We start from the raw sequence: 12,416 nt of genomic DNA on the forward strand, positions 1-12,416 counted from the left end.
TCAAAAGGCTTAGAAGTTAAAATGACTTAGATACAATTAACCTTCTTACAGGAAAATAGCATCACTCTTCAAAGTTGAAGAGAAACCTTTCCTAAAGATTCCTCTTGTTAGGAGATTCTGACAGCAGTTTCCTGTTCTTACAGAGAAAACTGTAGCTCCAAGGAGAGAACAAGGATGTTTCTGAAGGCAAATGATCTGACTCAAGGTTCAAAAACACCTGGAAGAAAAACGAGGGTTTCCACCACGGACTTTACATTTTGTGATGCTGCTGCTAGCAATTACTCGCATGGAAGGATCAATGTTACAAAAAATCATCCGATGAAGACAAAACAGTGCAATGAAAAGTACTACTAATGCCACACCATCATTCACTGGTCCCATGTGTTACATCTGTATTATGTGTGGAAAAACCTGGTGCTCTGGGATTTAATATCAATTTAGTGTATGAGTTTTCTGAGACTCACTTAGATGAAGCAAATGGCACAAAGTCAAAGAAGCAGTTTAGTAGCAAAATCTGAAAAAGTACATCAATACTGTCTACGGACACACTGCCAAAACCACAGGAACGCACACGTAATAAAACACGAACTTGAATATATATCTGGAAGAAGATACAGTGTATAGTTCAGGAATTAAAAAATACTGAGTGACTTTGCTTTGACTCATACTTGCTCTTCAGACAGTCACATGTGATATAACAGCTAACAAGAGTGATTTTTCACATATTAGTGACATAACTGTTAAATATATACCCTTAGGAGGTACCTCTGCTTTTATGCTTTTGTTTAAAATGTTTAATTACGAACAATAGTTCACAGCATTAATTATAACAATTTAATGACTGTAACAAGATACCTTAAGATTGTAATGACTATACAAGTGAAATGTTTTCTCTGAATGCACTTTGTATTAATGCATTCTGCACACACCACTCTTACCTTGATGCCTCTTAGCAATCTCATTTGCTTCACTGAATTAATCAGCTATAAAGTGATCTAGCTGTGTACAGTCAATATTTCTACACTACTATCATAATACAAAAATGTACATAATTACTTGTTGCTATTAAGTTATCAGCTTGCACATCTATAGTGTGTCTGTCATCACTTGCTCACAAGGAGCTTTCAAAAGTCATCACACAACTGTTCTCCTTACTTCAGAGACACATAAGATAGACTAAAAACACCTCTACTGCTTTTTCCCTATATGTACTCATAAAACACAAATCTCTTTTCTTATAATCTGGAAATTCACGATGTTTCTCTAGATTGCACATGCTCTCCAACTAGAAAGTCCCATTTGTGCGCTGGAAAGAACTGCAAACGCCTTATTTCCTTTCAGCTGTATACAGGACATACACACTATTTAAATCTCACTAAAATCCTCGAGGTCTGGCAAGAGGACCTTCCACAGGACCTTCTGCCATCTCTGGGAACCAAAGTGAATTTCACCCTCACTGTAGACCTAACCCAGGGCTTACGTAGTTCCCAGGATCTAATTCCTGCGGTCCCAGGGAGTTTTATAGTGCTTTACCCCATTATTAGAGTCCATTTGCTTTGCTCCAGTGAATATCAGAAAAGAATCTGCTTTCTCCACTGTTCCTCAGATGGTCATCAGTGCTCTGGGTAATAATAGATGGTCTGACTTCGCTAACAGACGGGATGGAACATCCAGAAACATCAACGTGTGTTGAACTTGGAGCTGCAACTCTGACATATGACCTCGTCAACCCTAGCTTCATCCTCAAGCCATGTGGTGGCATTCTTTAATATTTCTTGTAACTTTTTAGTTTATTTTATGTCATTTTATCACCACCTTGTGTGAGTTGACAAGAATGTTTTCCTTCCAGTGCATAAACTGCAGAGTACTCCACATCGTGCACCAATTACTGGTGTATGTAAAAAAAGTGCAAATACCTGAACACTTTGCAGATTAGTCTCCAATGTCTTCCCTTTTGTGCGTCTTGAGCTCATTTTACCAGATTACTACTTCATCTTTTCAGGAGCAGCCTGAGACGGATATGCTGTAAAGGCAAAAGAAAAAGCTATCTGAGTATGAATTCAGTCAGAAAACACAGAATAAACACAGCAAAAGCCAAAACATCATAAAATAAACATTTAAGTACTGTTACCCCCTACAGTATGTTTTACCAATAAATGTGACATATGGTGTAGAGAAGATAAACAAGAAACAGTAAACAAACCATGTCATTTCATAGAAAAGAATGGAAAATATTTGCACTGTTCCTTTAAGCAGTGGTTTTCAACTTTTTGAACTGAGCTGTGCTCAAGACTATTGGCAATGCTTGATGCTTTGTTGGATTTAGTGGCTTCTTTGCCAATCCCCCTCCTCCTCCCCTTCTTCAGATGAACCAGAAAAGCATATTAGCTTGAGTACATCGTCTCCTTTATGATACACAGACACCTCATTGGCTTGGGACTACTCACCCAGAGTATACACATTATGGCAAGACTACACTAAAACCTAATGAAACCTTTCCCTCTATGGGTTACTCAGGAATTGGGAAAAATAAAAACTATTTGTTGTACACTGAGGCCAAATCAGCTGTCACATAAACTGGCATAAGCTTGCATTGAGTAGAGTGATGCTGTGCCAGTTCATACAAGCAGAGATTTGGTCACTGCATGTGTGAAAATCTCTGTGAAATATCTTTAAATACATCAGAATAAACAGCAGAAAAGCCTTTTCTCTCTAGACCAGTAAGAAAATGTTTGTTCTATTTTTGTTAAAGTCAGGTCACTGACATTAATGTAAAGATAAATCAACATACACACATAAATATTGCAACTTGACGTAGATCTAGAAGAGAATGAAAATGTTACAGAATGTCCAAAGTATACCTCAGTTCTTCTGTATTTTCCTCATCTTTCAAAAACCCAAACAAAAGCCTGTCTTCTCCTCTAACATCCTCAGACCTCAGGCCACTGTAAGCCTTTCCCTGGCTCAAGCGACTTGGATACCGCCTTCTGAAAACAAATTTTTGAACATCTAATAAAATGCATTCTTCTTCTCACTGCTTCTTCCAAATCCTGCTAGCCTGTGGTACGGAGTACACAGCAGACGTACCTGGTGCAGGCCTGGAACATTCTCTCACTGAAGGCCACCCTCTAGGCCAGTCACCACCTATGCATCATAACTGCTCTAGACGGCTCATGTTAATTTACCTACACCAGCTGCCATTGCTTACGTGCTGTCTCAATTTAAGGTTCACATTTACCTTAAAAAATAGCAATTGGTATAATCTGAGTTTTAACACTCCTTACTGTCCTATCTGCCGCAAGTGAATGCATGTTTAAAAACACATTCTAAATTACAATTAGTAGTTGTGTAGTAGTAGTAGTTGGGTCTCTTTAGTTTGGAGCAGAGGAGACTGAGGGGTGACCTTATTAATGTTTAGAAATATATAAAGGGTGAGTGTCACGACGGTGGAGCCAGGCTCTTCTCGATGACAAACAATGGTAGGACAAGGGGTAATGGGTTTAGACTGGAACACAGGAGGTTCCACTTAAATTTGAGAGTAAAGTTCTTCTCAGTGAGGGTGCCAGAGCACTGGAACAGGCTGCCCAGGCAGGTTGTGGAGTCTCCTTCTCTGGAGACATTCAAAACTCGCCTGGACACATTCCTGTGTAACCTCATCCAGGTGTTCCTGCTCTGGCAGGAGGATTGGACTAGGTGATCTTTCGAGATCCCTTCCAATCCCTAACATGCTGTGATTATGTGTACAATAGTTAGCTGCTTCTGCCTTCAACAACCAGCTGGATGAAAGTCAGTGGTCATCAAATATAAGCAGCTCCACCAGTCGCACACTACCATGGGCCTGTAACAGTCACAAGTCCAAATCTCCACTACCCCCTCCTTCTTCAGGTCTCTACCTCTCCTTATCATTAGATATTGGTGACAGGACATGGTAGACTGATGTGTTACGTGGCCAAAGGTCACACAGCAGCATATAGTTCTAATTCCAATCCAGTTCCAGTAGCAGAAGACTGATACATTATTTCCCAGTTTTCAATGTTTCACTTTGCTGAGTTCTGCCTTTCTGGTAACATCATAGTCCACATGTAAATTTCAAGTGGGTTCTAAAAGGCATCTACCGTGCATGTAAAGTGCGTTCCATAAAGGCATTCTTTCATTAAATATCACTGACATCAGATCTCCCATGAATATTGGTGCAAGCCTGAAACTTTGGGCAATGCGATTTTAGAAGATGCAATCTTTCCTAACAGCAATTTCTGAAGATTTTGAGTCCCTTTGAAGATTCCTGAAGTTGACCACCCAAAATCACTTATTATTTTCCAATCTTAAGGCAAGGCATATTGTGAAAAGTGATGGAGTGACCACTATATGGAAAAGAACAGAAAGATTTACACATCATTAACATCCCAAGAAGTTCAAAACCACATCCTTTCCCGGTAGCCAAATTCTGTCATTAGCAGCAAGTATATATTCTCACTAAAGTAAACGTAAGGCTAGAGTGGAAAAGCATAGATAAAGATGAATCTGTGCACTGAGTAACTGCAGGGAGTCTAAAGCTGAGGATCTAATAATTAGTCTTATCTCTATCAAGGTGCACCAGAATAAGCTGAGAAGTGCAAGAATGCCTGACAAGGCCCTGGGGCTCTTCACAGCTGCAGAGAAGCCTCATTGTTCTGGAGAATTTTAAGGCTGATCTCACATGGCGAGAACATGAGGAATTTCTTTTTCCTGCCATGCTGCGGATGTGGGTATCTGGAAGGCACATTCATCTACACACTTTTCCCTTCACACAAGCCACAGCAATGCTGAAGGTTCGCTGTTGGGCTCCCCTTTACAGAGCTGCTCACGCACAGTGAGGTGCACAAAGAACAGCCGCTGGGGCAGCCCAACATCTGCCAAGGGAAAATTCACTTTAAAGAGAGAGGTGTTCTCCTTGAAGTTTGTACATTTCAATCTCTGCTTTGCATAAGACTTATTCAGGATACTTTAGTACATTAATGCAAATATTTAGATTTAGAGATCTATTGGTGATTATTACACAGTAGCTGACAGTTCATATTCCAAACTGAAGGAAACATCTAGGAAAAGAAGGTGGACCTTCCTTCCCTATGCTCTAATACAAACTCAAAATACTGACAGGTAGGAATGCAGTCACACACTTCATGTCTTTCTCTGGATGACATGAAGGTGCCAGAGTAACAGGTTTATAGGACTCCTGCAAAACCAGAGCAGTATCTCCCTGAAATGTGCAAAATTATATGGCACCAAGTTGATAGGGATCATATATCTCTACCTGTAAAATTTAAGTTTTATTGTCCTTCTATTTTAAGACATGGTGGTAACTAGAATAGACATGATGTGATCGCTTCTTCCTAACGTTCACAGTTGCTTTCTTTTTGCATAAATGTCTTGCTAAACAGGCAGGGCGATGTTTTAACTGCAATGTCCTATGCAGACTTTAGGCTACTTTTCTACAGACAGCAAATTCTTGTTTCATGGGCCATCCTTTCAACTGTCTGGAGGAATAGGGGTGTTTCAGCAATCCTTGTTACAGCTGTTTTCTGTGACCAACCACTTCTCTGTCCTCTGAAGAAACTAATCAAAGAATTAGTTATACTAAAACCAAAAGGGAATGTATGCATTTTACATTTGCATGGTACTAGGGACTCACAGCTTTCTTCTGCTCTGACAGAAATTGCATCATGGGTGTTCTGCAGATTCCCATTGAAAGCAAATGGAATTTTGCCACTGGCTTCAAGGAGAGTTGGAATGGCTTTTGTACTATTTTAAAGTGCAGCAAACAATATCCTTTTCCTTGGGCAACATAAAATACTGCACTCAGGATATAAAAATTTGTTTGACTGTGAAAAAGGGCCCAAAGCTTCTATTTTTAATGCCCAAGCCCTTTCAATGTCTACAGCCTGCCAGCCAGCTGTACCACTTTAACAGAACAGTGGTGGAAGAGCAACTGGAAAAAACACCGTAACTGAAATATAAGCAAATGACCTAATCTACAACATGGATCTGTAGCGAGCCTGATTCCACTGCTAGTGAAGTCCAAGACAAGTTTCATCTTCAAAGAAAGAAGCAGAAGGTCTTTACTCAGTATAATAAAGTGTGAGCAGTTTGCAATTTCATATAGTTAAAACATGTTGACCATAGTTGGGTCAAGCGAGTGTTTATGTCACACGATTTTTTTCCAAGTTTCCTGGTGCTCTCACAGGGTACAGAGCCTTCTTTTTGCATTTTCTGAGAGAGACAAAAAAGAAAGGAGTTCAGAGGGGAAGTGAATGGGAGGTCTGGGTTACCCTATACCATCAAGCAGATGACAAATTTTATCATTCTTAGTTCATTATGAAATTTTATTACCTGAGATATTGTTGAAGCTTTCAAGTCTAGCTTAATTCACTCCAACATCAACTGATAAAGCAAAATCAGACCTTTGTTTACATAGCTTGCGAAACAGTATTATTAGCAGGCTGAAGCACACAGGCAAAAGCGAATACCTTTATTTGTTTCATGAACTGTTCAAACACACCCTTTGCAGCCTCTAGTGCACACCTAGCAATTCTGAAAATCTAACAGCTGCACAGTGCCACTGATATTCATACTAGCCTGGGGATGAAATCCGCAAGGAATGCCACATAAACAGAAATTCTGACCCACAAAGTGACTATATCATAGTCCATGGATCGGTCCTCTGCCAAACGCAACTAGTTCAAGTCTGCCATCATGTGTCCCATCTGCCTTTCCAGTCATTCTGTACCGGCAACCTCACGCAGATAAATCACCTGAGGAGCTTGTTCCAGGAAGGGCCTCCCACGCTGCATGCAGAGAGGGCAGATGGGATTTGCAGCAAGCCACAGCTTGATCATCCTGAGAAAACATCACCCCTTACCATTTGTCTCCAGTCCATAAAGTGGAATAATAGCGCTGCTCTACCTCACAGGTACTTTCAGTGGTTGAAACAAGTACAGCTTCAAAGGCTGCGAAAAACTCAAACACTACAGGAATAACTTCCAAGAGCCACAGGCACAGTCTTTATTAATCCTGACTGCAATGATGATGATGATTTGAAAAAGACAAACTTCTTAACATTTACAATCTGACCAAAGGGATTTGAACCTGATTGGAGAGTTTAAGTTAGAAGATGTACCTTATAATAACCCAATCTAGTTCAATGAGACTGCTGATATCAAATCCGTACTGCTATTTTTATTTCCACAGTGGAACTGCGCTAACAAAAATACTGACTTGAGATGGCCACAAAGAAAACAGGCTAACAAAAATTACTCAGAAGTAATGTTAGCCACATAAAGTGCCTATACTGCTCTGGCATGTTCCAATCAAGAAATAGTTGACAAGATTTTGCCTTGAAGGTTCCACTTATTACTCACATGTATAGAAAACAGGACTTAGAACAAAACACCTGTACTTTAAACACAGGGGACTGAGACATGGAAGAAGAAGAATGTTCATTCTCTCCTAAGAAATAGTGCAAAAGACTAAGCAAACTAAATAAAAAAATTGTGAACTATTACACATAGTATATTTTTTTCAGGTAAATATTTCTCTCTTAATCCTTTTAGGACTATAATATCATCAGTCTAATTCAAGACTATGCGCCTTATTTCCTCCTTCCCCCTCCAAGTGAGGCCATCCCAATCAGCGTGTGTTAATCTTGCAAATCAGTTTCTGGGAACAGCTTGCTTTCCTCAGCAGCTGGATTCTGGCTTCATCCTGAAGTCAGCTGCTCTGCTACTTGCCACTAAAACGCAGAATGTCAATCACACTACTAAAGAGAATTAGCACAACGCAAGTCTAATTAGAAACTAAACACTGTGTTATCTGCAGCGATTCGGAGATGGAGTAAGTTGATGCATGTTTTAGGAACCTTTCTTGCTGCACAGTAGTTCATGATAACACCCACCTCACAGCTCATTAGCAAATCAAAATATTATACTGTATAAATACTACTTTTGCTCTTTCACATTTTACAGAAGCCCCAGGTCTCAGAAGCCTCCATTACGGAGTCTATGTGATTTAGTTATATTGGAACATTGTAGGAAATGGAAAGCAGCCCTGACTGTCCAAAACCAGCAAAATGGAAGCCAATATGCTGTATACTTTGGTCCTCTCTCTATAGAAATAGTCCCAACCAGCCTCAAGACGTTTTAAACTGAAATACATACTGGCAGAACACAAAGAAACTATATACTGTATGACGCTGTACATGAATTCTCAGTACTGCTGCGTTGGATTTATTTCTTTCTCTCACTCTCTTCTGCAGAAAACAATGTAACCCACTATAAATCTAGACAGCAGCACTGCAAGCTTCAACCAGAAATCCAAATGCACGGAGGGAGAAACCTGGCAAAGAACTAAAATCGAAGATGTAAATGTTTAACAGCAGAGAAGGACATGAAAGGATACGCAGCTGTTTTGCTGCACAGTTTCTCAAAATGGGAATTGGAAAGCACAAATGTAGACCACGTTCTCACTTCTAGTTGAGATAAACATTTACAAGCTATTCATTTTAAACAGGAAGACATAACATTCGGACACGACCTTTAATTTTACTGAGTCTGTGAAGGCAAACCACTACAGCCCTGCTGCAATGCAGTCAAACATCCAGGAAGAGATGCAATACTATTCCAGTGCTTTGTTTTTACAGGTGTACTTGATTTTATATTCAGCGAGGAAGGTGCAATTTTATGGCTGTGTGGAAAAATCTTTAAAATGCTTGCGGGTGGATGTCTAATGATGCCAGACTGGTGTGGCAAAATGTAATATGGAGATAAAGCGTCAAAGAAATTGTTACACGCCAATGAACGAGCATTTAGGTAAATAATACTAAACCATACATGCACAGATTTGGTGTCATTACACTGTTATTACAGACGTGTACCCTGCTTTTGTTCTTTTAAAAGGGTGCGATTCCGATGCCTTATCATCAGCTCTCTAGCTGGAAGCTGATAGAATTTGAAAGACACCAACAAAAGATAGTGGGAGATTAATTTACAGAGAAAATCTGCAGATTTTGAAAAAGCCATAATCTACTTGTAGCTTGAAAGACGAAACACGTTTTTTGTTTGTATAACATTCCCCATGGTTCCCTTACAGAAATATGCGCAGACAATTTTTTACTGTGGGAAACTATTATGTATAGAAGACATCACTTATGTATTAAGGGACAAGTATATATTTACAGTGCTTTCTTATAAAAATTAAAGTAGGTCAAATGCTGAAATATGACAAGTTTGGACTTCTCTGACCCAACCTGAGACACGTTACAGGTGAATCTCCTGCGCAGAGCTGAACGCTTTGAAACTTTTGGAAGGGGTATCGGCAAGGTCTCCAGTTTGGTTCCTCAATGTCGACATTTCTAGAATTACCAGTAATTTTTAAACTTTGGCTCACAATCTTAAAAAAAAACAAAAAAAACCCCAAAAGTTACGTAATATCCATGCAATCTATGATAGAATCTGGTAATTCTGTAGGGAAAAAAATATTGTACACATATATTAAGGGCAAAATTCTTCCCCATTGTGTAACTGGCTTTAAAGGCCTTAAATAGACCCTCTGCTTTAGCTTACTATTACTTTCTATCAAAAGAAGACTGTCCCTTCAAGAGGTTTATTTAAGGCTTAGAAAACAGTTAGTTCCAACACAGGCTGCAACAGAGAATGAAAGCTCCGGAACAGGCAATTCTGAAAGCTTGAGAAATTATTTTTAAAGAAGCACTAAACACAACCATGACTTGAAAACACGAACAAACTGTACCAAACCAGAAAAAGTATTTTCCATTATTTAATAACCTGGCAAAATGCTAATGCTATTCTATTTTTTAAAATTATAAATAGTTATTGAAAGGCAGGTGTACTATTTTCTAGGAGACAAAGATACAGCACTTTGTGAGGTTCTATAATTTTCAGATAGGTCACTTGTACAAACACGATTTTTACTAGGAAATTTCTTTTCTATTCTAGAATACTTTTATTGCCATTTGTTTTTTCTCAATAACAACACGTGCAAAACAAATATAGCAACTGCTTTGGGCATCGAGACCAGAATTGCAATCCACATCCAAAACACACTGGACTGAAATCTCAGATCATAATGTATATGTTAACTCGATGAAAATCAAAACTAGAGCTCCTATCTCCTTAGATAAAACGCAAACATCCACCTTGCACGTGATTTCTCAATGCACTGTGGGCAGCAAAGAACAGGTAGGAACGTTATTTTATATTTCTATCGTCTTCCACCACCTGAAACACTTGCGTGCTCAACGAACACAAACAAAGAGACCTTTCAGGAGGCAGTGGTGTGTTACGTGATGGTGACGGGAAGGTACAGAGTGACTGACCGAGGCCACCCAGTGAGGCCACGACCCAGCACAAAGCCCGGCCCAAGCCCTCTGCTTTAGGCATGAGCTCAGCTTCCCTGGCTGGAGAAGCATGTGGGAGCTATGGCAAAGTCTTCTTACCCCACCTTCTAGGAGGACAACTGAGATCCGATGAAGAGAAAAACACGTCCGGCTGTTACCAGGTTTGGTTGCCAATCTCAAACCTGACGAGCCGGTTGGGAATTCAGGAATGGGTTTTTATGGCACCTCATCGGAAGCAGGAGCACACGTTTCTAACTTCAACTAAAAATGGGTTTTACGCAATTCTAAGCAGGCACAGGAATTACCTGAAAGCTTCTGCTATTTTTCAGTTGACTTCCAACTGAGAACACATGACGGCTGAAATTGCCTGGCTTGCCATATCCTACCTATGAACACTTGAAGAGAGTATGTTTCTTCAACTTGAGTCTACTAAGAGACAAAAAGGAAAACAAGAATCCTAATTTGCAGCAACACTTAAGTGCTGGGAACCTATTCATAAGCATTATGAATATATCAGCATTAATTTATTATTAAATTATATATCAGCATTAATTTATTATTAAAAATTCGGGAAAAAGGCAAAAGGAAGGAAAAAAATGACTTTGGGAAACACATAAATGTCACCAGGCTGGCTTGCTCGAATTAAAGAATGGTCCTGGCTGCTATTTCCAGGCTTTGTAATGGCACTGGTGTGTCTGACTTTGCTGTAAAATTCTGATTTTACTTTTGTTTCATGAAATTTACTGTCTTTGGTCAAAAGTTGTTTTGTTTTTCATAAGGGATCCACCTTCTATTTATACGCAGATGAAAATGGTATAACTTGAGATGGATTAGTCTTCTGAAGAGGGCCCAGGGACATTAAAGAAAAAGGGGCCTGTTTTGTGCAGAAAAACGAGCACAGTCCATTTGCAGTTTAACAAAACACTAGGATCTTGTTGCAAGGTGTATAAAGCTAAATGTTCTTCTTTTAGTCCTAGGGCTGCTTTTAGGTTATAAACACTATGAGCTGCTTTTTCTGAAAATTAATTGCTATGGATCCAGGCCAATGTGGTCAGCTGCAAAGCAGCACAGGGCAAGGCTGAGTAATGAGAATTTCAGCTAAGCCTCGAAACAACATTAATAAAGGCAACATCTTAAAAAAGACGTACATACATATATAATGTATATATGTATGCTTTAGACAGTTCTATATTTCTGGTAATAACTGTGGTTATTGCACAGAGAACAGTAATTTGTCCAAACCAAACCATAAATAATTAAGGCCAGGATTTTGAAATCGGATCTGTGTGGGTGGATTTTTGCACCCCCGCGGATTCAATGGCAGGATCAAAGATTAGGAAAGCCAGAAATACACTCAGAATCTGAATATTGCAGAAGTGCAGCACCTGGCATTTCCAGTGCGGGGAAGGGTCTGTTTTCACTGCTACCCTCCCACCCAAATGCCTGACAAACAAACACTTCCAAAGCAGCAAACAATCGTATTTTTGTCCCACCCTCCCCACAGTAGCCAATTCCCACTGCATCCGTTTCTTTGAGTTATGAGTTAGGGCTAAGGAAACAACCGAGCTGGCATTTTGAGCTTCCCTTCTCCTTACTATTCCAATTAAAATAAGTTTAGTTTAAGCCCCCCTCCCCAAGCTATATATCAAGCGCTGTTTTTTTTTTTTTTTAAAAAAAAAAAAACAACAACTTTCTAAAATATCAAAGTGTTTATTTTTATTTCAGCTGTTCTGAAAGCAAGCTTTTTCTGAAAGAAAAACTACACCCATTACTAGCGGCAATAGCACAGAGCAGGGGCAGATCTGCTGGCTCCTGCCGAATAAGTTGTTGACAGCTGTCGCACAAGAAGTCACTCGATGCTGACAACTGGACATAACTGCCCACAAACTGAACTTCCACTTTTAGACAAAATTACTGAGAATGCTGTCAGGTTCAAGTATCTGAACAGAGCAGCTCTATTTGCCCAAGCTGATCAAAGCAGAGATGTGGGGAGATCACAGTGCTCTGTTATGATCACCCTGGTATCCTC

General features: G+C 39.6%; 1 long non-coding RNA gene across 3 annotated transcripts in view; it reads right to left on the bottom strand.

Annotated features, from left to right (window-relative positions):
* The window catches only part of LOC309446003, a 101,764-nt gene that overhangs the window by 54,457 nt on the left and 34,891 nt on the right, over positions 1 to 12,416 (bottom strand). For all 3 annotated transcript variants that reach the window (XR_014185395.1, XR_014185396.1, XR_014185397.1), the window contains exon 4: positions 1,917 to 2,023. This is a non-coding gene — a long non-coding RNA (uncharacterized lncRNA). The remainder of the gene's footprint in view (positions 1 to 1,916; positions 2,024 to 12,416) is intronic.

The sequence above is a fragment of the Streptopelia decaocto genome, assembly GCF_964273445.1.
Source record: "Streptopelia decaocto genome assembly, chromosome: 1".
Classification (NCBI taxonomy): Eukaryota; Metazoa; Chordata; class Aves; order Columbiformes; family Columbidae; genus Streptopelia; species Streptopelia decaocto.